We start from the raw sequence: 22,838 nt of genomic DNA on the forward strand, positions 1-22,838 counted from the left end.
TCATACATTTTCATAGTAATTTTGACTCTAATATCAATATTGTGTTGAAGAGTGTTGTTGTATGTGTGACGTGTATGATTGAAATCAAATGAGAAACGAAAATAATCAAACCCACTGATCCCTTTCTGATGCTATTTAATTTGGACCGGTTTTTCATGATTGTATTATTAAAAAGTAAATTGATATGAACACAGTATTCCAAGAATAACGAGACACATAATCAAAGATGTGTTCTTATAAGGGGAAATGACTTAATAGTAAAATGCGTACGCAAATCGTTATGTACGCATTTTATAGTATGCACTTATGCCTATTTTTGCCTGGGGCGATGACAGAATTGCTTAATAAAATAGGAGTGTTAATTACGAACCAATTATTATTTTTTATGTCCTGTTAAGAGGCCATGACATTTAATTTTACTGCTTTTTAATGTTAATGTAAAATCATGGTTCGTATAGGTTCTGATTTTCTTTAACGGCAGAAGATGAATCGTTCAATATTTATTTACAAACTTTTTTTTTAAGTCGTAATTTATTTTAATTAAATGTCACTGATGTCTTAAATGGTGCTCTGTTAAAATATTTGAGCTTCACACTTATGAATAAATTACTTTTTTTTACTATTTTACTACGTACGTTAAAGACATACTGTGTAAAAAAGCTATTTCAAAAAAGAATAACCTTTGTTAATTAACTTCTATATGTAGAGAACAAATAATCTACAAAATAAAGTACCGAGTACTTCAAAAACATTGTTAAAAATATAATTTACAAGGATTTTCAAGTCGGACCAAAATAAAAGGTAAAAAGAACGTGCTTTTATCCGTCAAGTCGCCTCTTCCTTACCCAGTAATGTCATAAAAACATTGCACATTGAATGCCCTCTCTCGTCATACAGATAACAAGTTCGACACCACCCTACACAAGCACTCAGTCACGTATCGAGTCGCGCCGGGGGTCAAACATAACTCGCTCTTGAATATTAAAACGCGTGCTTTTTTGTTCGCCGCGCGCGTGACATCGGCTCGTTTTAATTTGAAATTTATGGACAAAAACAGCACCACAAAAAGATCAACGATGTTTCTATCAGCGAACTAATAATGTTTCAAATATAATGTTTTTGTTTGCAAAAGGCACTCGGTAAGTCTGAGATAAAATCTTCTATATGAGTAAAATGGAGCATGTATCATGACTGGAACATTTAGTTTTCTGATAAACAATAAAAGGAAAGGGCAATTTTTATAACCAACGTCCCATATAAAAATAGCGTTAATAAATAAACAGCTCGAAATGTCGTATATAATTCTCTCAAGGATGGATGGCAAGAGGTACACATATTTTTTTGTTAAAGCTAAAGATAATTAACAGTATAGTCATATATTAAATATAAAGCCTATTTGTATTGATTAATGAAGATATAATAGAGTCCTGCTTCCCTTATAAACTCTACTAATTGGATTCCCATAAGTCACGAATATATCTTCTTTGTTTTATTTCCAGGGGTGTATACAGTAGATTTAAGCTGTGGCTAACCCCCCACGGACTTTAAAACTAGAAGCTCTCAATGTGGTGCCTTTTAATGATATAATTTATGTGATAGCAGGGCAATAACCAAATGAAACCGTTTATTTTATTTGTTACTTTTACGCGTTAATAGACTGGGTAAATAGACAGCGGGGAATGCTATTAAATTGGCTGCATTTAGTACAATAATTGTATTAAATTTTTATCATCTTTATTATACTTATTATTATCATTGATAGGTTAACAAGTATAATTTTAGATCGACAACATAGTACAAACGTAAAATAAGTTATTAAGTATCACATAAGTAAATAGAATACTCGAGTAAAAAAGTTGAATAGTTATTTGCGTTACATTCGAAGTAAAACTAAAGTATATGATATATTTACCTTGATATTGTTATAACAAAATACTGATTAATTCAACAAGTAGTTCTACAAAGTAAATTTACTTGTAACCTCACATACGATACAATTCAAACAAAGACTAACTAAACAATTTAATGCCTTGCCAGCTTTTAATGACTTGTTAAAAAGGCGACCCGGAAAGTCTTGGCTTCAAGGCTAAAGTTAACTATTAAAAAAATTTAAGGCAATATTCGAATTCGATAACAGTTTGCATCGCTTATTAACGTCGATATGGTATTAGTTCTTCACTATTCATATAATATTCATAGCTGAAAAAATATTCATATTAGGAACTGTTAATTTTTTCTTTCTCTATCTCGTATAATAACGGTTAGATAACTCTTTAGGCGTGTCATAGTCTTTTATTTAAAGTCTTTTATTACTACAAACGTGTTATAAAGACAATTACGAAGTCGCGTTTATCAGCTAGTTCCTCGTGAGTCGATGGAGTCCCCTTTTAAAGCCTTATCACTCATTTGATTAGATAAGAAGTATAAAATTGTACAGATAAACATTTATGAATGAGTCTGCGGTTGAAATAAAAGAAATGGATGTTCACAAACCAAACTTTGTACAAATAGTAATTTAGCACAGCTGCACTTATACAACGCAGCAACTTTTTAGAAGCCAAAAAAGAGCTTTCGTTGAAGCGCGCCATCCCTTTCATATAACACGCGAGTGAGGGAGACGGTTGCGAGCGAAGTCACGACGACGCGTCAGTAGTCGAAAACCTCCGAAACGATAAGGTTGTATGTCATGTGGTGTTAAAACATAGTGATTAAATATTGTTTTTTTTTGTGTGATTTATTGTGGTTCACTGTGAGAATTGTGTGTGGATTGTTTGTGCAAATTTGATGCCAAACGCCGTTTTTATTGGATGCATCTGAGGTGAGACGGTCGAGTTTTTATATTATGTAAATAGTCAAGGATATAAGTGCGTTACATTCCGAAGCGATATACGATATCATAAAAAGCGCACTGTTTTGATCAATTTATACGAACCGTGGATGTGTTTATTCTGTATTTATATACATGCCTATATGTAACACGCTATCCTTGATGTTAATTAAAGTAATGTTTTAATTTTGAACATGTTGTTCATTTTACTGTTATTGTTTGTATGTTAAGTAAATCATTAATCACCCAACTTATTAATGATACAGTCAAAGAAAGAGAAGCGTCTTCTATATGACTTTCAGTGAATACGTTTTATATTAAAAAGGCATAACAATTATCCTATTCGTCTTTTATTTGTAATCGCTGTATAAGTGATTTTATATTTAATAATATGTAAAAAAAAAAAAGTTTTAATAAAACTTTCAAATCATAGTACCCACATGCTATTCTATAAGAAGTGTTATAATAAATTTCATAATATCAAGTTAGAAAGTACTAACATTCAAATATGTCTTCTTATTAGTATCATCATTCATTATTTCCCCAAGCAATTTACATATATTTTCGATTCTGAACATTGTACAGTCTACAAAAATATCTTTATTGAACAAATCTCATAATTAGTTAAATTTTTCATTTACAAATAAAAAAGATAATTAATGATAATAGACCATTAACAGCACACATAAAATGACCTCAATATATCAGTTCTCGTATGCCGCGAATCATTAAATCATTAAGGCGGAGCGTGATAAAAATCATCATTAATCATTAAACGAAGCCTTCATGACGATGAACTTTTAATGGTCAAGCGTGAGAGTGGAGCCTTGGACTCATTCAACTTAAAAGGACAACGGTTTGGACTTACATATAATGTGCGAAATTGGTTGTAAAAGCAAGTTTAGTATGTAGTATAACTATCACAATATATTTGAGATAAAACAAAATTATACAAGAGACTATATAATATAGTTATGTCAAGGATAAACAATATTTTTATATATCGTGTTTATATGTACCGATAGTATCGTTAAATAATATTTTACACATAACTTTTTTCACAAACAGTACACGAAACACAATAAAGAGTGTAATTGTACACTATAATACGTATAACATAAACTCAAAATACAATTTCTCGTGCATTCCGAGCTATCAACTAAACATTGCCATTTAGAATGCTATCCGCTAGTGCAATAGCGCAGATGTTATGATAGAAAAGACATCAACGCGCTCGAATAATTTCATAACCCGTGCATTTGCAGCATGTTCATTGTAAACGGTTTCTTACAGTTTTTATCGAGACTTCGATAGAATATTACGCCTGAGAACGATTCGCGTAATGAATGAATATTAATGACAGGCAGATGTCGTTTATTAATATTGAAACAAACATTTTAGCGCCGCATGTGTGTGTATTAATATTATTTATTTTTATTTCGATGCAACGCACAAGTTTGTTTCTTTTTGATATTTTAACACATTAGTGTCTTTAGATTTTTACAATTTATTTTTCTTTATTATTCAAGATTATTAAGTGGTATTATCCCAACGTGGGATTAGCATAATTGTACATAAACAAAATGGCAATCCAACATAAGAATTGATATGATTATTTAGTGAGTGAAGCAACACCGTGAATTGAATATATTGAATTCATTAAGAAACACGTGTTATTTAGCATGAACCTTTGCTTATCTGAAATTGATAAAGATATCTGCAATTATATTTTGACGTTTAATAGAATTCTTTTTTGATCAGCTTTTAAAAGTTGCTTCATATATTAAGTTAATGGTTAGCAGGTGTTTAAGCAAACCTTACTTGGATTATCGATATAAACTTAAATTAATAATATAATGTGCCTAATAATTAAATATACGACTGTTTGGTCGTTAGCTGAGAAGCTTAAGTACATAAAATGTTTTAGTTAATCTTTGATGTTTATGAATAACTGTTTTTAATTTTAATGTCAGAATCGGCTTGACCGATTTTTATGAATTTTTTCAAGTAGGTATGCTAAATTTTTAAACTTCCTAGCGATAAGTTTGTTTTTGCACCACAATGTTTATGGGACCTGCTTGTTATTATAATAATAAAAAATAAAGTTTCAGCTTTTTTTCGTCGAGTAAAACCGTATGGATTTAGCAGTCATTCTCTTTTAAAAGAACCTACATTTCAAGTCATAAAATATCCATTTCTATAAGTATTTTTACCTCGCAGAATAACACCTGAGGTCTTTAAAGATAACTTTAATCTGAACATAAAATACGAATGAAATGGAACCCTTGTATGAAGCCATGAAAACGTTCGAAGAGCCCGTAAAACGCATTAACTTTGTAATATATCGCATTCAATCTAACTCTTTTGAAATTTGACCTTTATTGGTGTACAATAAAGTTTATTATTACATCTCTATTTGAGTATCGAGTGTGGGGATTGATTTGATATTTGAATTAACCATCTAATAGTGACATTTAAATCAACCGCACGGTCTTAGAGGTATTTTTTGTGGGTTTTAGCTTGTGTTTACTCAAAATTAACATTTATTAAGTATTTGTATATGCAATAATTAGCATGTATTAGTAGGATTCGGTACAATAAATCATTTACAGACAATAAAATTCACTGCAAAAGGTCAGGGTGGGTCGTGAAAACAAATCGCCACAAAGGCAAACGATTTGCGAAACAGCTTGATATAATAGGACGCAATTAATCTCCTATTCGAGATGTAGGGTTGCCACCAGCGCAGTTATGGATGTGAAAGTCTATATGATCTGTATTAAAAGATCTTATCGTTGTAAAAAAATATCGTTTCTCCAGTTTCAAGAAAGTGACTTGGGAGCTCGTATGACAAATTGAAATTTCTAAAAAATAAAAAAATGACTTTGTGTATTATACCAAGTAATGAGTTATTTAAACATTTGCCTTGCCTTGCCCGCTAAAAATGCTGCTTTATTTTCGATAGAAATATTTGAATTGAGCAAAAATCAATTAAGGATTTCTTCTATCTTGTTGTAACTATCAAATTTCGTTTAATGCTAGATTCATTGAAATTATCAGTTTTGTACTCTCTGTAGGCTAATAACTTACTGTATGAGCAAGTTAATGAATAATGTAAGTGATGACCAGAATATTTACGGGTTGATGCTAAATATTAATAAATTCAGTTATTATGAAATAAAGCGCAAAATTAGACACGGTCACATCTCTAAGTACTAAAATAGCCTCATGGTCCATTGTCACACAAAAATCTCGAAGTGGCAGCCCTACCGCGTCGCGGTCTTTCACCTCGACAACTTTTTCTGTCTGTCCGTTGATTTCCAGCCTATAGATACATTTCTACGTATTCTCAATACTTATTCACTTTACGCCAATGTATACCTTATGATATTGCTTTAGCCCATACATTTAATTGAATAAATTTCGAAAGTTTGAGTTCATGATAGCATAAATCTTTCGATAAACGGCTGAATTAATTACTTGAGAGTATTTGGATCAAGTACTCTACTAACATATGTTGAGAGTTGTTTGAATAACTCGTTGATTGTTTTGGCGGGAAAAGTTGGCATTCTTATGTCCATAAAGTGTTTTTTCTCTAGCTATTCCTCTTGTCTATGTTTCAAAGGAGAACGTGAGGATAATCTGAAATTAACGTGTTTTTAACGGATTTTAAACGCGATTTTTGCGAGCCTGATCACAGTTTACCCGTGCTCCGTCACGCGAGTTGTAAAGTACTCATAATGTCGGTATAAATACTATAGAAACTCTTACGTATAAGAGATGTATATTTTGCCTCTACGAATTGATAAGCAGTTTTTTTTACTATAGAGTAACTATTTATAAATTAACTATATTTATCTAGTTTAATAATTATTTTTTAATTATTTGTTACATCAAATATTTTAAAGGAATAGATAGAAATAAGATCAATAAAATAATAGTCCTAAATAATGAACATTATTAAAATATGTTTGAATAATAATTAAAATAATTAGTAAATTTCATATATTATCCCCAATACCCCAAGGAAATTAAATAAAATACATCCATCCATACTTATAAACTTTATTTTTATAATTAATAAGATATATTTTATCCAAATTTACATAGCAAAAATAGTCGCACCTAATAGTACACTAGTAGTCTCTTTAAAAAAAAACTTGAATATAAAAATGTTATTGATAACATCTTGATTACTTGATCGTAAATTCGCCTCGTTTCACTTACGCATTTTATGGTCCATGTATATATTGGCATTTGTTTGTTTATATCGTGTTTATTCAAATATATATTCAAATGCCTAATACTTGAATAAAACATATATCTATGTACTATAATTGAAATACTAGCAGTCCTCGAGGGATCACGTATATATAAGAACGGTGAAATAATTTTAACAAATACGTTCCGCAGTTTCTGAGATTGGTACATTCAAACAAATTCTACAGAGTTATAATATTAATACAGATATATGTACAACTAATGCGCCAAACAGTGAACAGTGTAACACAATAATTTACATATATTCAATTTACAAGAAAGAAAACTACACGAAACCACAAGGATTCAAGAGCAATATCAAATAATCTTATTCCACTTGTCGTAAAACCAGTAGCTTTGCGGGAGGCCGCAACTCGATAAACACCATGCTGATTGTCTGAGATCTACGCATTTAACACTCCGACCATTTTTTATAACCAGCGGCATAAGTTTGAGAGATTTTTCTAAAAGATTACGTTGACATATCACCCAGATACCGGTTAAGCGTTTCAACTGAGAGGTAATATGTTTGTTTCTTAGTAAGTCCTTCTGGCTTATTAATTAACACGATTTTATTAGCCTCACGAGTATGTGTGTAACCGACTGCTTTAGACTAGATTTTGACCCACTTTGTAATGACAGATTGAATTCAAACTTTGTACGTTTATCAAGGACCGGTGAAAATAAAATAATTTCGCCAATTCATTAGCATAAGTTATTGAAATCGCAAGAATTCAATAATTTATTTCCTTCTTATAAACTGAAGCTTGCCAAAATTTGAATCAGTCGTGCTTTGACAGTTATAATAAAATTAAGCCAAGTTAAAAAATCAAAATATGTATTCCGTGATATAACAATTAAAATTTTCTTAGATGCTTTTAATGTTTCCTCATTTTAATAACATGCTCGATATGTTTAACGGAAAAATTAAGAGACAACACATAATCTTATAGTTATCTCGTTAGTCTCTCTAAAAGTCTAGAGTGGCTGGGCCGATTTTGATAATTTGGTTTTGATGCATTCATAATAGTCCAGGGGGGGGGGGGTTTAGAAGGCAAAAAATACGGATAAATGTTTGAAAAAAAGGTCGATGGCGTTGCAAAATTCGCCGGATCAGCTAAGCTTTAATAATTTTATATATCCATAACAAATCCACGGCTTAGTCCTGTTGACATAGATTCTAAAACGTATCAAGCCGTTTGACCACTACACTGCAGCACTACAGTATGTACCAAAAAAAAGATACATAGCTCGAAAACCCTCCTTCAAAATCTCACTCTTGACAATCTCTTGGTGCAGTAATATATGGCTATTGATGTAGTTTACATGGACCACCACCACGAGTAGTACGGCACAAACCAGCTCGTCCTGAGATAGATATAGGTCGGGTACCACGCGTGCGTGGACACCGTCAGCCGGTGAGGGTGCAGTAAATTCTTCACTTGCTCCACTTTACCGAATAGTGTCACCTCAAGAACCGCCCTGAACGAGAAGTAGAAGCGGAACTCGATGTACGCCACTGATTGGAAGTATATGAAGCATTCGTTTCTGAAAATGTTGAGTTTTAATATGATCGAAGGCGATGGAATGGGGCATAGATACAAAAACCGAAATAGTTGAAGAATTCGATTCGATTACTGTGGCAGGATCACGGGTGGCCGAGAGGCTAGGCGTTGCTACGGTTTGGCAAAAATACGCACTTTCGAATATCACCTCGTGATAATTTTTTTTCTATTCTTTCGCAATTTCTCATTTATAAAGCATTTCAATGCTATAAAACTAAAAATTTCATTTATTGTAAGTTACTTAGTAACTTGTACAGTTAAAAGGAAACTTGCTTCATAATATTATTGATCTCCTTATTCGTGATTAGCTTGGAGGTTTGAACTGTCACTACATTGAAGTACTATATTGTACTGCTATTTTAACCTCATGGTATTTTTAGTTTTATTGAAGAGTTAATAAATAGAGCAAGGTTTCGAATCCAGCTTCCCGATTAATATTTTCTATGCATCTATTTATAAACATAAAGGCTCCAACCAACTCGGGTGCTAAGTTTACACCAGCCCTAGGTTTACCAATAAAACAAAATAAAAAATAAAATATAACCATACTCACGGCCGTAAATCCTTCTTCTTATCCAACCGATACCCCGTCCTGTCCGCAGTCAGGTCTTGATAGCAGTGGTTCTCCACCCACAAAGCTGCGTTACTGCGAGTGGTGACCTCCAGCACTACTGTGGCGCAGTTCACTTCAGCAGCCTGCGCTACCGACATCTGAAAGAGAGGCGTTTAACAAAAATATTTTAAATTAGACGCTAGTCCCGACTCTGCTCGTATATCAAGATTCCTATTTTATCCCGAGGAAGCATTTATTCGGGATAAACAGTATCCCATCACCCAAGCTCATACCCTGTCTGGATACCAAATTTCATCAAAATCCGTTCTGCAGTTTCAACGTGATTGACTTTCCATTTAAATTTCAACAAGTTGAAACAAGTGACAACTACATTAGTTAGTTCTACATTGGTTCTATTTTATGGCAAAATAAGCAGAGGTCATATGGGCTTATTGATTAAGTGGTCTCCAATGCTCATAAACACTATTAACAACTAGACATTGATTGCTTTGTAGTCTTAAATTGCTTGCATAATTTTATTAGATTCCCGGATATTATATAGGAGTCCAAACATACACATACATTATTATATACATTGCTCGTGTTTAAAATTTTTCGTTTAACTGAATACTTACGAAAAAGAAACCTTGGCCGAAGTTCTTGGTCATGAGAATCTCAGTGTTGTCTTTATATAGAACGCTCCCTCTTTTTTTCCTCTCGCATTGGCCAAATGATGTAGGCATTTTAAGTCTGGCTGAAATGTGTTAATTAATAATTATTTTAACAAAAAACTGAACCGCCTTCATATTTTTAATATAATAGACTAAATGGGACCACAAGACAGGCACCCGCTTACAAATTAAAAAGAATCTAAAAAAATTATTCACCCAGTAAAAAGTTATGAGTAATACATAATAAAATCACAGGCGACTTGATTAACTCTCCCTTTTTTCAGTTGCAAAGACCAAATGAACATAAGACGAACAGATCAGCGATTCGAGATACAGTTTTGGGAAACGAGTAACCGCACCTCTAAATTAAGCATTAATAGTTAAATATCATGTCACGTTTAATAAACATACATTAATTTAATGGTAACATTATATAAGTGCTATCCATCTGTGTAAAAAAACACCACCACCATATAAAAACTGTGTATTTCCATAGATAACATAATACTATAGTATTTCTTTGAAAAACATCCCACAAATTTTAAAAGGATAAAAATAAATATTATTATCGCCAACCCTTATAACATCCTTATAAAAAACACCATATAATCCATGTTATCCTAAAGAGAAATAAATTTAACGCATCACTCACATTTGTACATAATGATTTTGATAGGCGATACTCTTCTGAAGACTAGCGCTTCATCATCCAAATACCTCTCTTGTAGCGGTGCCTGGGTGATCACTTCATCGATCCACATCAGGTAGTCATGTACGTTGATAAAGCGAGCTGGCGCCCCGCACCCTGGACCGCGGAGACCGAATCCGATCTGAAAACGTGGATGTATTTACTGTCTTCATTCGAACATTTAGAGTCTAGAACATGCTTCCTGAGTCTGTGTTCTTCGACGAGTAAATTTTGGAGGTCTTGCAGGGAAACGGGTATCTTCTGGTGAAGCTCGCTCCATTACAGACCACATCTTAGCTTACGATCAGGCGAGATCGCGGTCAATATCAAGTAAAAAAAATGTATTATTGTATGGAACAAGACAGATTTACTAGTCTAGCCAGGCGAGAATATAAAAATTATTTGTTATTATGAAAACAGATGAAAAAACGAAACATCCATCAAATATTATGTCATTATCATCATAGTAATTATAATAGCCCCTGAAATAATTTTCGAAATAGTATTTGAAACTATTTGATCATACCAACTTCCAGAAGCCCCAAGCCTGCCTGGTGATGAGGGCGAATCCACCATCCCAAATGCAAGGGTCCTTCATGTTTATCGATTTAGCACATAAGGGTTTTACAGGCGCCATCTTTTTGTAATTTAACTGAAAAAAAAAAACAAAGTTTTTCATTTGTGTATTTAATAATAAATACGTATGTATAGAGTTTATATAGGCCTATATATATACAAAATAAACAAATGAATAACCTTAGCCTGGTAATAAAATTCTTCACAATCTTGATTTTCGACGAAATTCACTTTGACAACTTCCTTTGCTAAATCCACCTTTGCTGTGAACAAAGTTTCGTAACAAATAAAATTGCACTGAGTACTGAGACAGAATCAGAAAGTATATTATATAATTTTTTTAAGAACATAAGAAGTATTCCTAGTAGTATTCCTATTACGGTGAAGCTTTGGAACGATTTACCAGCTACGGTGTTCTTGAACAATTACGACATTGGGGTCTTCAAGATAAGAGCGTATATGTCCCTGAAAGGCCGGCAAAACACTTGTAACACCTCTAGTGTTGCAAGTGTTTATGGGCGGTGGTGACCATTTAACATCAGGTGGCCCACCTGCTCCTTTGCTTGCCCTGCCATAAAAGAATAAATATATAATTTCATTAATTTTGCTAAACCGTAGCAACACCTTGTCTCTCAGCCACCCGTGATCCCGGTCAGTCCCCCGTTTGTTAGAGTAGAAAAAAATCGTAGATCGTATATTTCCCTCTTATTCTCTCTCAATAACCACAATTCTCACAGGCTATTAACATTCTACGATTTGCCGTTGCAGCCTTTTAGGACGTCTACTGTTGGACATAGGCCTTCCCCAAAGATTTCCAAAATGACCGATCACCAGCGGCCTGAGTCCAGCGGCTCCCTGCCACTTTAGTCAGGTCGTCCGTCCATCTTGTTGCAAGCCGTCCCATTCACATTCTACGATTAAGGTGTTATTTTTATGGTAGTATAACTCACCATCAGTCATTTTTACTACGAACATATCATAAAAAGCACCACCACCCCTTATCGGCATACAAATGGGTAGCAGAGGTGCTGAAATATAAACAATAACACATTTTACAAATAGTTTTACTGTCAAATAGTCATATACCATCGATTCCCTTCTTATTTATTAACTATCTTTCTACAATTGTCTGTTAATAACTACGTAAATATTTTTGTACAGTGTAAAACTATGCAATAACAAAATTGTAGTAAATCGAACAGAAGTTTATAAACCGAAAAGGACCTTCTCCTGCAGCCTCATTTGTTTACAGATTATAAGTAAAAACGCTCTCTGTCTGTATGGCTGGTTGGACTATGAAGATATAGATGGGGCAGAAGGGCTCCTCTGGTTCATGTGAATATCTATGATTAGGCTATTAGACCAGACTTTTAGAAGATTGCAGTAGCATCTGTTCCACTGTTCGCACTGTTCTCGACTCCATAATTCCTCTATTGTTTAAAATTAACAGTGTTGACTTTAGCAGTAGGTTAGGTGCCAAAAAACAAACTATAAGACGATAGTAGTTTAGTTTCATAAGAGTTATAAACATGAAGCACAACTCACCAATACCCAAATCTTTCCTGGAATACAGTTCGAGGAGAGCCACAGTAGCGAAGGTCTCCTTCTCATACTCAGGGTGCATGTAATAGTCAACGACATCTATAGAAAACTTGTTTGTAGCGGTTTGCCATGCTATGAACTTCGTATTGTTTCTGTAGTAAAAATCTGATTATTTGATGATTAGAAAGTCATTTCTTGCTATAAGATGTAGCAGGCTTTAGCACGTATTGGGCCAGGGGAATCACACCCACTCAGAAGATTGGCGTGATTAATAGAAGGATGTAAATGCTACTGTCTATATGTATGTTAAGTGCGGTAGCTGCAGCCCCGTATCCTTTTCCTCATCCTTACCAGATCCTTCTTTACTTTCAGTCATCAAACATATCCTCATCCCTTATCCTTTAAAAGCGAGTAACGCATTTGCTGAGGCCTAACCACTGCTACAGTTGTAATAACAAGGTTTTATCTAATAATTAATTAGTGGATAAACACGTATACATTTTGCACAATTGTGTACGTGTGCTGACATTTTTTAACATAGTACAATAATAGTTTCAGTTAACATACATCGCCGTGTCGAAACACACGTTGCATGAAATCATAGACATTAGAAATATATTTACATATCCACGAAAGAAACATAATATTTATTGCGCTGTAAAAACAACATTAATTCAACATTTCTTCGCCGATCGAATGTTACAGATTTAAATGTGGGTAGAATAAATTCTACGTTACTGTAGACAACAGCGATACACTCCGTGCTAGACTCAGACTCAGTTGTGTAACATACTATACCGTGTATAAAACTGAACCTGTTTTTAAATTAAATTGGCCCACTCGGAAAACATGTGAGTAATATTTTTAAAAAGTAATCAAGTAGTTTTCGACTTACATGGTAACAAACAAATAAATAATCTTTCCTCGTATTTGTATAGAATATATTATATACTAACACTAAAGTGGCGGGCTGTATCCTAGCCACATCCTCAGCAGGAGCCAGAACATAAGTGGGGTGAATGAGGATACCACCCGTTATCGCGAACCTTGTAGCACCAGCGATATCTGATAAGACAAATGACAAATAACTAAGAGAATTATCAAAAACGATTCACCAAGCCCAAGAATCAAGCCTGATTGAAAATCTTCTCCATTTATGAAGTTGTTTGAAAATACGAAGAATGGTTCTTAAATACTTGATATATATAATATTATTTATTACGTGGTCTATGATTAATAATTGAGGACACAAACATTTGAGGACTCCAATGAAAGGACTCCAAAAAACGACTAGTTGGTGTTACTCGCGACATCACCCGCGTGGTCTTAAGGAATTCGTACTATCTAGACAAATAAAACACAAAATCTCTGGAAACAAAAATCATGCCATAAAATCGTTACGTTGTATCATGAAAGAAAAAAAATCAAAGAGGCATTATACATATTATATGTAATAATAATATTGATAAGGATACACTATATTCACTTTAATACAATAAACATATTATATACTCACAAAAACTATGCTGTACGACCCCAAGCCACGGGAACCGGCCGATGTCAGCTGTCGTCCCCTCCGGCAGCGTCTGCTCTATATCGCTTGAGCAACTTATTTTGTCCCATTTTATACTGTTGCATAATAAAACTGAAAATTGACAAGAGACATAACCTACAATTACATACAATATACATCTAATTAGAATTCCGTTATATTTTTTCCAATTAACATAAAATTATTATAAACAAACCGTCATATCACATAAACTAACAATAAGAAATTGATTCTTGCAATAAATTATAAAACGCTTTTACTACCTTTCAATCCAATTACAAGAAGAATATTAATCATCATGTTAAATAAAATCACGAGCCCATTTTCGCTTCACCTTCAGCGCATTAAATGATTGCTACCTAACGAAGATTTCTTTGTTTACAAAATATTTGTTAATTTTCAATAAACACGAGAATGGGGACATAATATCCGTGTTTTCATATCGTGGGAAATACTTAAAGAAAGTGTTATGTGCATTGTTTTAAGATATAGTGATTTTGTATGAAGCTCTTTATATGTTTGCTACGAGACACCTGTTTGATATAGGTACGGTTGTTTATTAATTGCACGGTATGCAACAGTGTCCTTTTATTATGGAAATTGTGTTTTAGGATTCATAGCTTCGTAATAAATAAATTAAGTTTAGATTAGCGTTAGCGTCGAAAATCGCGCAAATCTCAGGAACTATTGGGCTACTACTAAATATAGGCTATGTATGTATCACAGGAAACAGGAGAAGTAGATGCGGAACGCTACTATGACATATGTTAGACTAAATTGTCTATTCGATTTTTATTTTAAAAAATAAGCGTGTTTTCCAAACTTATCCTTAAAAAATATAAAACTTTTATAAGCCTTTCGGTCGAACGTTTCACCAATTATGAAAATAAATTAACAATTAATTAGAAGTTAGCGAATTTAAGTGTGAACAAATATTTGATAATACTAAATACAGAAATACGTGAAAGGTGCCTCAAGTTTCTATGCAAATGAGCTGATTCGGTGAGGCCTATTAGATAAACGATCTCACTAAAATATAAAGAACAGACTAACGTACCGTCTTTTCTAATTTATGTAATAAAATGGAAAGTGAATGTGGTAAATAAAACATATACTGGGTGGAGACGATAATACAACAATAAAGACGACTTCACTAGCTTTTAGCCGCGGATTCGCACTAATTGAATTCGGAGTAGTTTAATAGATGTTATTATACATATAAACCTTCGTTTTGAATCACTCTATCTTTAAAAAAACACATCAGATCCGTTACGAAGTTTTAAAGATTTAAAAATTAATTTAAAGCACACTGACATATAGAGAAAGACGCAGGAAGCAACTTTGCTTTTTAAAATGCAGTGAAAAACAATGACTTTCCTAGCCATCTTACTAAAAATTTAACAATTAAATATGTCAACTAATTAAGTCTAACTTAGTATCAAAATTTTGAATAAATATTGGCTGTGTTTCATTAATATGTAAACGCCTCTATCGGTTGCCATCCAGTTTGAAAGAACTTTAATTATAATAAGGAATGTTTGTACTCTTTCACACAAAAACGGTTGATCTTAACCGGATAAACTAAAGCCTTGAGGGTACACACTTTATCGAGGGTGCTTTATTCGAGAATAAAAAGTGTGTAAGGTTTTAAAATACAGATACAATTAGAAAAAAGGCCATTAATAACGATTCAGATGCGAAGCGAATACGTGACGATACTGTGTTTCTAGGTTTGAAAGACATTTGCTATAAAGAGATCCATTTCATTTTATTACGAATATTTGTCTACATCAAAAAGCTACTATTTGAAATCATGTAATGATGATTGCGCAGGTACTTAAATTTATTTAATAAGGTGTCTTACTAATGACGCAATGGATGGGCTGGCTAGACGAATGCCGTTATACAATTCCACATGGTCAGTAGCTATTAACCACGTCGAAATTTTTCAAGTGTAATCAGAACATAATTGAAATTGTGTAAGAAATTGTTAAATAAATTTGATCTGATGGTTTTAAACTCGACAGATACGGTTATTGTTTGGTTCTTTTTATTGTGTATATTAAAAAAACGTTTTTATTTATCTTTCATATATTAATTCCTAAATGATTTTTGTAAATTATGTTATCATAAAATCCACTTATAAGCAAAAATTTAATCGATTAAAATCGATTGCTGTCCTAAACAAAACCATTACAGATATAATCGCTTGAAAGGTCAATGTGACCTCCAAAAATATAATAAAATACCATAATTATATACCACATGACAATTTAAATAATTGCCGTTATTCGGCCATTTTTTTTTAAAACCTTCATTGCCAGCACAAACGGCGGTCCAATGTGTGATGATAAAAGTTCTTATCATATATCTTAAAAACAAAATAATTGAATATATAACTAATACTATTACAGTGAAATATCATCTACATCAATGATTTGAAAAACTGTATGTTCTTATAATGTTTTAATATGAAATATAATAAAAGATATGACTTTTTCTTAAATTACATAATTATTGCAAGTACGAAAGATGTAATAACTCAAAACGTATTTTCATTCCAACATACATTTATTCAACAAACTTTATCCAATTGCAACTGATTTACTTCAAGAAATATGCAATGTATTATATAAACTAATAAATAACCTGAATACCAAAACACGTATCCCACTTCACTAAATTATAAGCATATCATAGCCCATAAATAATTAATTATAGACTTAGATTACCAAAGAATCTTAATTACTCTTTTATTCCAATCCCGTGTTAGCCAGTCATCGAGAAATCAGTAAATCACACTGACGTTTCTAATCGAATTCGTTCATTTGTACACCGAGCTGATTAATCGGTTAAAAAGGGGAAAATAATAACTCCCTGAGAAGCCCTCCCATGGTGATCGCAGAGTATTCGGTAATTCATTAGGGTATTTATTCCCTTTTAAGGCTCGTAGTGTAATCAAAGCAATCGTGATTAATTTGACGTGTGTTTTTTCTATGGGGAATGGAGAAGTACGACTGATAAAAGTATACCTACGTGGGGTATTTAGGGTATTTTGATTGGGTTTTTGTTTATATAATAAGTTTTTGTTTTGCTTACACTATTGATAATTGTGCGTGAATTTTTAAGTTAACTGCAGGCTTTAAGTTCAATTATTATATCCATTAAACGTATTCTCTGAAATAGAACATCACAAGTCAAATAGTAATTGAAAGCATATCAAATACACATATAAATAAGTGAAAATAGAGCCGAACAATGGCACAATTTACGCTTTATTCGCCTTGTTAAATCTACCATAAACAACAATGAATACGGGCATAGACCCAGGGCTGTCAACCGGTAGGATTATTTCATTAATTTTATTTCTTTCAAGCTGTGTGATAAATATATGGATGATAAATTGTAATTTATGTGACACCTGCAGTAAAGCTTCAAAACTACTTGATACGCCCACTAAGAATATTATTTATTGCCGGTCTTATATGTATTTAATACAGATCCCTTGCTAGACTAAATAAAATACTATAGATATTATTTTAATAACCAATTTTAAATAAGCTATTAGTAAGTTTATTGAATCATTGGGTTTTACATAAATTATTTACATATAATTTAAGTTTCCTGTATTGATTTTAAGTTTAATATTATTTGTAATTACATATGTTTTGTTCTTATTTTTACTGTATTCGGGGTATTTCCTTTAAAATAACAAAAAGTATGGCTAGGTAAATTAGCAATTCTACATTTTTTCCTTTAAGACACACTGCCGTTTAAGTCTAGTAACTAAACCTACGTATTTCATAAACAAAACCTTCAAAATCCAATTGTATATGTTTTTGTGTTCACAACGATTTAATACCTTATTTGTCATAGTTTACGCATTCAAAACATCTGCTAGAAACTTTAAGTGACAACCCTAAAAGGAGCGCGATCAGATGTCTGGAACAAATGGTTAACCTCCTCACCTTTCCCGGCGTCCTGGTCACTCACCTGAGCCTCTCCTTCATATATCTTTATATTTTGCCCTAAGAAATAGCAAATAATTAAACGGCCGGTTTGCAAGTGAATAAAACTCTGACCTTACATCCTGTTTTATGCTTTGACTAGTTGACGCTTGCAGCTCTATCCTTTTTAGTAAAGCTTGTTTCTATATATATTTTTTAGAAAAAAACATTTAGATGTGTTTTGCGGAGAAAGCAACAAACAAACGCCATCACCAACTCTTAGATTTATGAAATTGCATTTTGCATGCATTGCATTCATTAATAAATCATCTATAGCTAAATCTTTTCATTTTAGTATTTTCAAGTGATCGATAATTATAAAAGTAGAGAGTAAAATACATTGATAGTATTTTGTAAAGTACATCCATGCTAATTTTGGTGCGTCAATGTTACATTAGAAATGTTAAATAAAACTTTGTTTAGAGAACGGGAAAATTAACACGTTACGAAGGCGTGTGTGGAGGCACTTTCCATTGTTTCACTACTTTTCACTTCATAAAGGCCACGTTTAATGTCTTAATGAATAAGAACTTACTATAAAACGTATGTACGTACGTGCATATCTTCAAGCTATGTAAAAAATACCTTTAAATAACCATTTATTATTTAGTATTTTAGTATTTTTTACATAGTTATCATGTGACAGTTTTGAAAGAAGTTTTTAATGATGTAAGGCGAAACCAAGGTCGTATTTTCTTTATCACTACATAGTATATAGATAACATAATACTATACTAGATAGTATGAAGCAAAGTCGCTTCCCGCGTCTGTCTCTTTGTATGTATGTATATAGACTTTAAAAGTACCCAACGGATTTTGATGGACTTTATAATAGATATGAGTGATTCAAGAGGAAGGTTTGTATGAAATGTTTGTTGAATATGTATCAAAACATCTATCAAACTTCTCCGATTTAAGAAAGCGCGTACGAAGCCGCGGCCAAAGCTAGCAGAAAATATTTACACAAATAATCTGTTCACTTCGTAATTTCTAAATAACAATAAAAAAACTCAAAATCATTATTATTTTTATTCATTATACTTAAAATTACATTATCTTTACACTTACGGCTTATTCTATAAAACGTTATTCATATCATTTTTAATACTTAACTATCTGTGCTGCGTGGTTTTAACCGCGGGCGAAAGCAAGTTTTTTAATCTGTTATTCTGATACACAAGCCGCCAGAGTCAATATCGATTCAATAGTATCATCAAAATCGATTCATTAGTTTTCTCTGGTAATAGCTAATTACTCATTGATACAGGAACACTTAAATTAATTTAGTTGAGTACTAAAGTTTTATGTATAGGCATTAATAATGTATCTTACGATATTACTCTGCATTAAAACCCCATAATATCGTAATTTGCGACAGAGCCTCTGTTGAAGCTTTCTGTTGAAGGTTACAAATACAATCTAGGTTTAGTTTAGTACTAGTTTAGTTTTAATTTAATATTCGATTTTTTAATCAGTGTTCTGTACATTCATGTTTGTTTTTAAATTACACTATAGTCTGCACTGTTCATTCACATCCTGTGATATTTTCCTTCCCAAATTTGATTTAGCTTCTATATACATATGTATATTTATATATTGAACTAAGATTTAACCCCAACCGCAATACATATATAAATAGATACAACCATAAACCGCAACTAAGATATATTCAAGTATTCCACTGTTAAATGAGGTTTCTACTTAATATTTTAAAAGAAGTTAACATCTTTATGTGAATACAATAATCAACAAACATTTATAATATTAATAGAGAGTACTATAGAAGTAATGGATAATATCAATCTATAGTGGTTATTATATGTATAGTACAATATAAATAGGACAAAAATTATGATCGACAGCTTGGACAGTCACTGCCATCCTCATTATACAATCATCTCATTTAATTCAAGGTATTAATTAAAGAGCGATCCCTGTAAGTGGGATGCTGGGCTATAAATCGAATATAAACTTTATTTCCAAGTCTCATGGTATAATTTGGATTGTGTTTTGAATCGGCACAGTCACTATGCTTTTAATTTTGGTGAATATGAAATCCTATAATTTATGTGAGACGTGGGTCTACGGATTTTGAAGTCAATTTAAATTAGCAATAATTTTTGCATTTCAAAAAGGTTGAACTAATTGCCATATTAAATTTAAATTAAATCACGGATTAGATAGATATATAACAGTATTTTTTTTTATTCTTGTGGTTTAAACGCATATATAATCCAGGAGTTAATGCGAGATTTATACAAGTAAATGCAAATTATTTAATTTTCAACCGACTTCAAAAAAGGGAGGAGGTTATCAATTCGACCGTATCTTTTGTATTATTTCTTACCTGATAACTTCTTATTGAGTGAATCGATTTTTATGAATGAATGTTTTATGATAACCTAGACCGTGTGAGCGCCAAAACATAAGACTTTAGAGTAAACACCTATTGGAACCGGCAAGATATCCATATCTATAAAAAAAACAACATAAAAAAGTGTGTTTTTAGCTTTATTTTAAATTAATTTAGATAAAAATAAGACGACGACGATCGACTTGTAATACGACCTCCTTACATATCTACTGTCAGCACCATAAATAAAGTTAAAAACATATTGTATGTGAAAGAATTGTAGTATCTTTATTGCTTAATTTATTTCCTTAAACCGATAAAACGGCTTGTTACGCTATCTAAAAGATTTTGAGCTAAAGTAATATCCATTTTAGAATATACTAACATTATCAATAACCACGTAACATCGTATTTATAATTTAAAAAATGTATTATTAACTATTTTTAACATTTAAATTAGACTTAAATATCTACAAAAAACAGATAAATCTTAAATGTATGTCCGCCATGATGTTTTTTTACTAACAAACGTCCCTTAATAACCAATGAAAGAGATAACAATATCTTAACAGGTATACATTTTTAATTAAAATTCTGAATACCTTTTACTCGATGATAACATAACCTATAATTTTACATACAAACGACGTCTTTCTAAACCTGTTCTTAAAGCTTTTAGTCCACTTCTTAAACCATTTCTTGATGTCCGAATAAATCATTTTGTAATATATGAACTGTATCTTTGAAATAAGACGTTCAAACGCTATAAATTCTCTTAATGTGTTTAACAATATATCGTAAATGGTGGAATGAAGTGATAAATTTAAAGTTTTTTATGGCCTGCGCATGTGAAACTAAATGCCGCATTAACAAGGTGAAAAAAACCTACAAATACGGAATTTTAAGGTAGGAACCCATGCAGATATGTGACTGCTTGCTTTTTGTTTTTTCCTCGATGCTTTTGGAGGTGTTGTTACTTTTATTATATTAATCCTACTATCCTTCTAATATTATAAATGTGAAAGTTTGTAAGGATGTGTGTGTGTTTGTTGCTCTTTCACGCACAAACTACTGAACCGATTGCAATGAAATTTGGTACGTCGACAGCTAGATAACTGGAATAACATAGGCAAATTTTGCAATTGCTTCCTTTTTCTGGCATGACATTCAAAAAACTCAAAGTTGACGTAATTACAAAATGTCTGAAGATAAATAACCATCAAGTTTTTAAACACTTAATTTAAGTTTTAAAGACATTTACAACTTAAGTTGAAAAATACAGTTGTAACGCCTTTTTATGAATAAAACAAATTGCTAACAATAAAGATTTATAGCAATATAACCAAATAAAGCACTAAAAAATAAATCTCAGACATATTTCAAAGACACATCTCATTTATAAGCTTTTTATATCTCTATGGAGCTATCAAAATGTAAAAATATTAGTGGGTGAGTAATTTATGGCTTTGTCACCTACATACATATAAAACAATGTTTTACACCCACGCTGGTTATTGCTGAAAGTAACTGTACTTAAATAAATAGCATTTCACTTTGAAGTTAGTGTAATTTTAAAGTACAAAGGGGTATTTTAGTTATAAACGATGTTCAAGATATCATAATACTAGATTTTTTTATAAAGCACATCAGTACATCAGTTCCATTCAATACTAGGTTGTCAACCGCGTTTTAAAACGCAAAGTCAAATATTTCCAGGATAAAAACCTATTTTATGTCTTTTCTCCGGTCTCGAGCTATCTCTGTACGAAATTTCATCCAAATTAGGCCAATTTCTGACAATTCGAAAGCGTTCGAAGTTTAATTTTTATTAAATGTGATTATTTTGTTTTTGATGTCTATCCCATGTCAATCAGCAGAGTCGCAACTAATGGTTAAGTATCTAATACACCAAATGACTACGGAACAATAGCTCTCCCCGCTATAAGCGAAGTAAGTATGCTAATGGCATCCGGTGGACAATATAGACTTAATGGCAATTTTGATAAATCGATAATGTACCTAATCTAGAATCTGTATATCTAGAAACTAGCGTTCCGCCCCGGCTTCGCCCGTGTACATATATAGCCTATTCCTACGGGATACGGACTTACGCGGGTAAAACCGCGGGGCGCAGCTAGTAGTAGTAGGAATATAATATAAAAAAATATAAAAATAGTTTATTTCATTTCCAATTTTACAAAATATGGAGTAGTAGGGACCTCCTAGTAAGTTTAAGAAAAAACC

The 22,838-nt window shown here is 32.2% G+C and overlaps 1 protein-coding gene across 1 annotated transcript in view; it reads left to right on the plus strand.

Annotated features, from left to right (window-relative positions):
* Nucleotides 1–2,653: 2,653 nt before the first annotated feature.
* Nucleotides 2,654–22,838, plus strand: part of LOC119839848 — a 41,837-nt gene continuing 21,652 nt past the window's right edge. The window contains exon 1 of the mRNA XM_038366257.1: nt 2,654–2,818. The gene's annotated coding sequence lies outside the window, so the exon portion shown is untranslated. The remainder of the gene's footprint in view (nt 2,819–22,838) is intronic.

Source organism: Zerene cesonia, chromosome 5 (genome assembly GCF_012273895.1).
Source record: "Zerene cesonia ecotype Mississippi chromosome 5, Zerene_cesonia_1.1, whole genome shotgun sequence".
Taxonomy (NCBI): Eukaryota; Metazoa; Arthropoda; class Insecta; order Lepidoptera; family Pieridae; genus Zerene; species Zerene cesonia.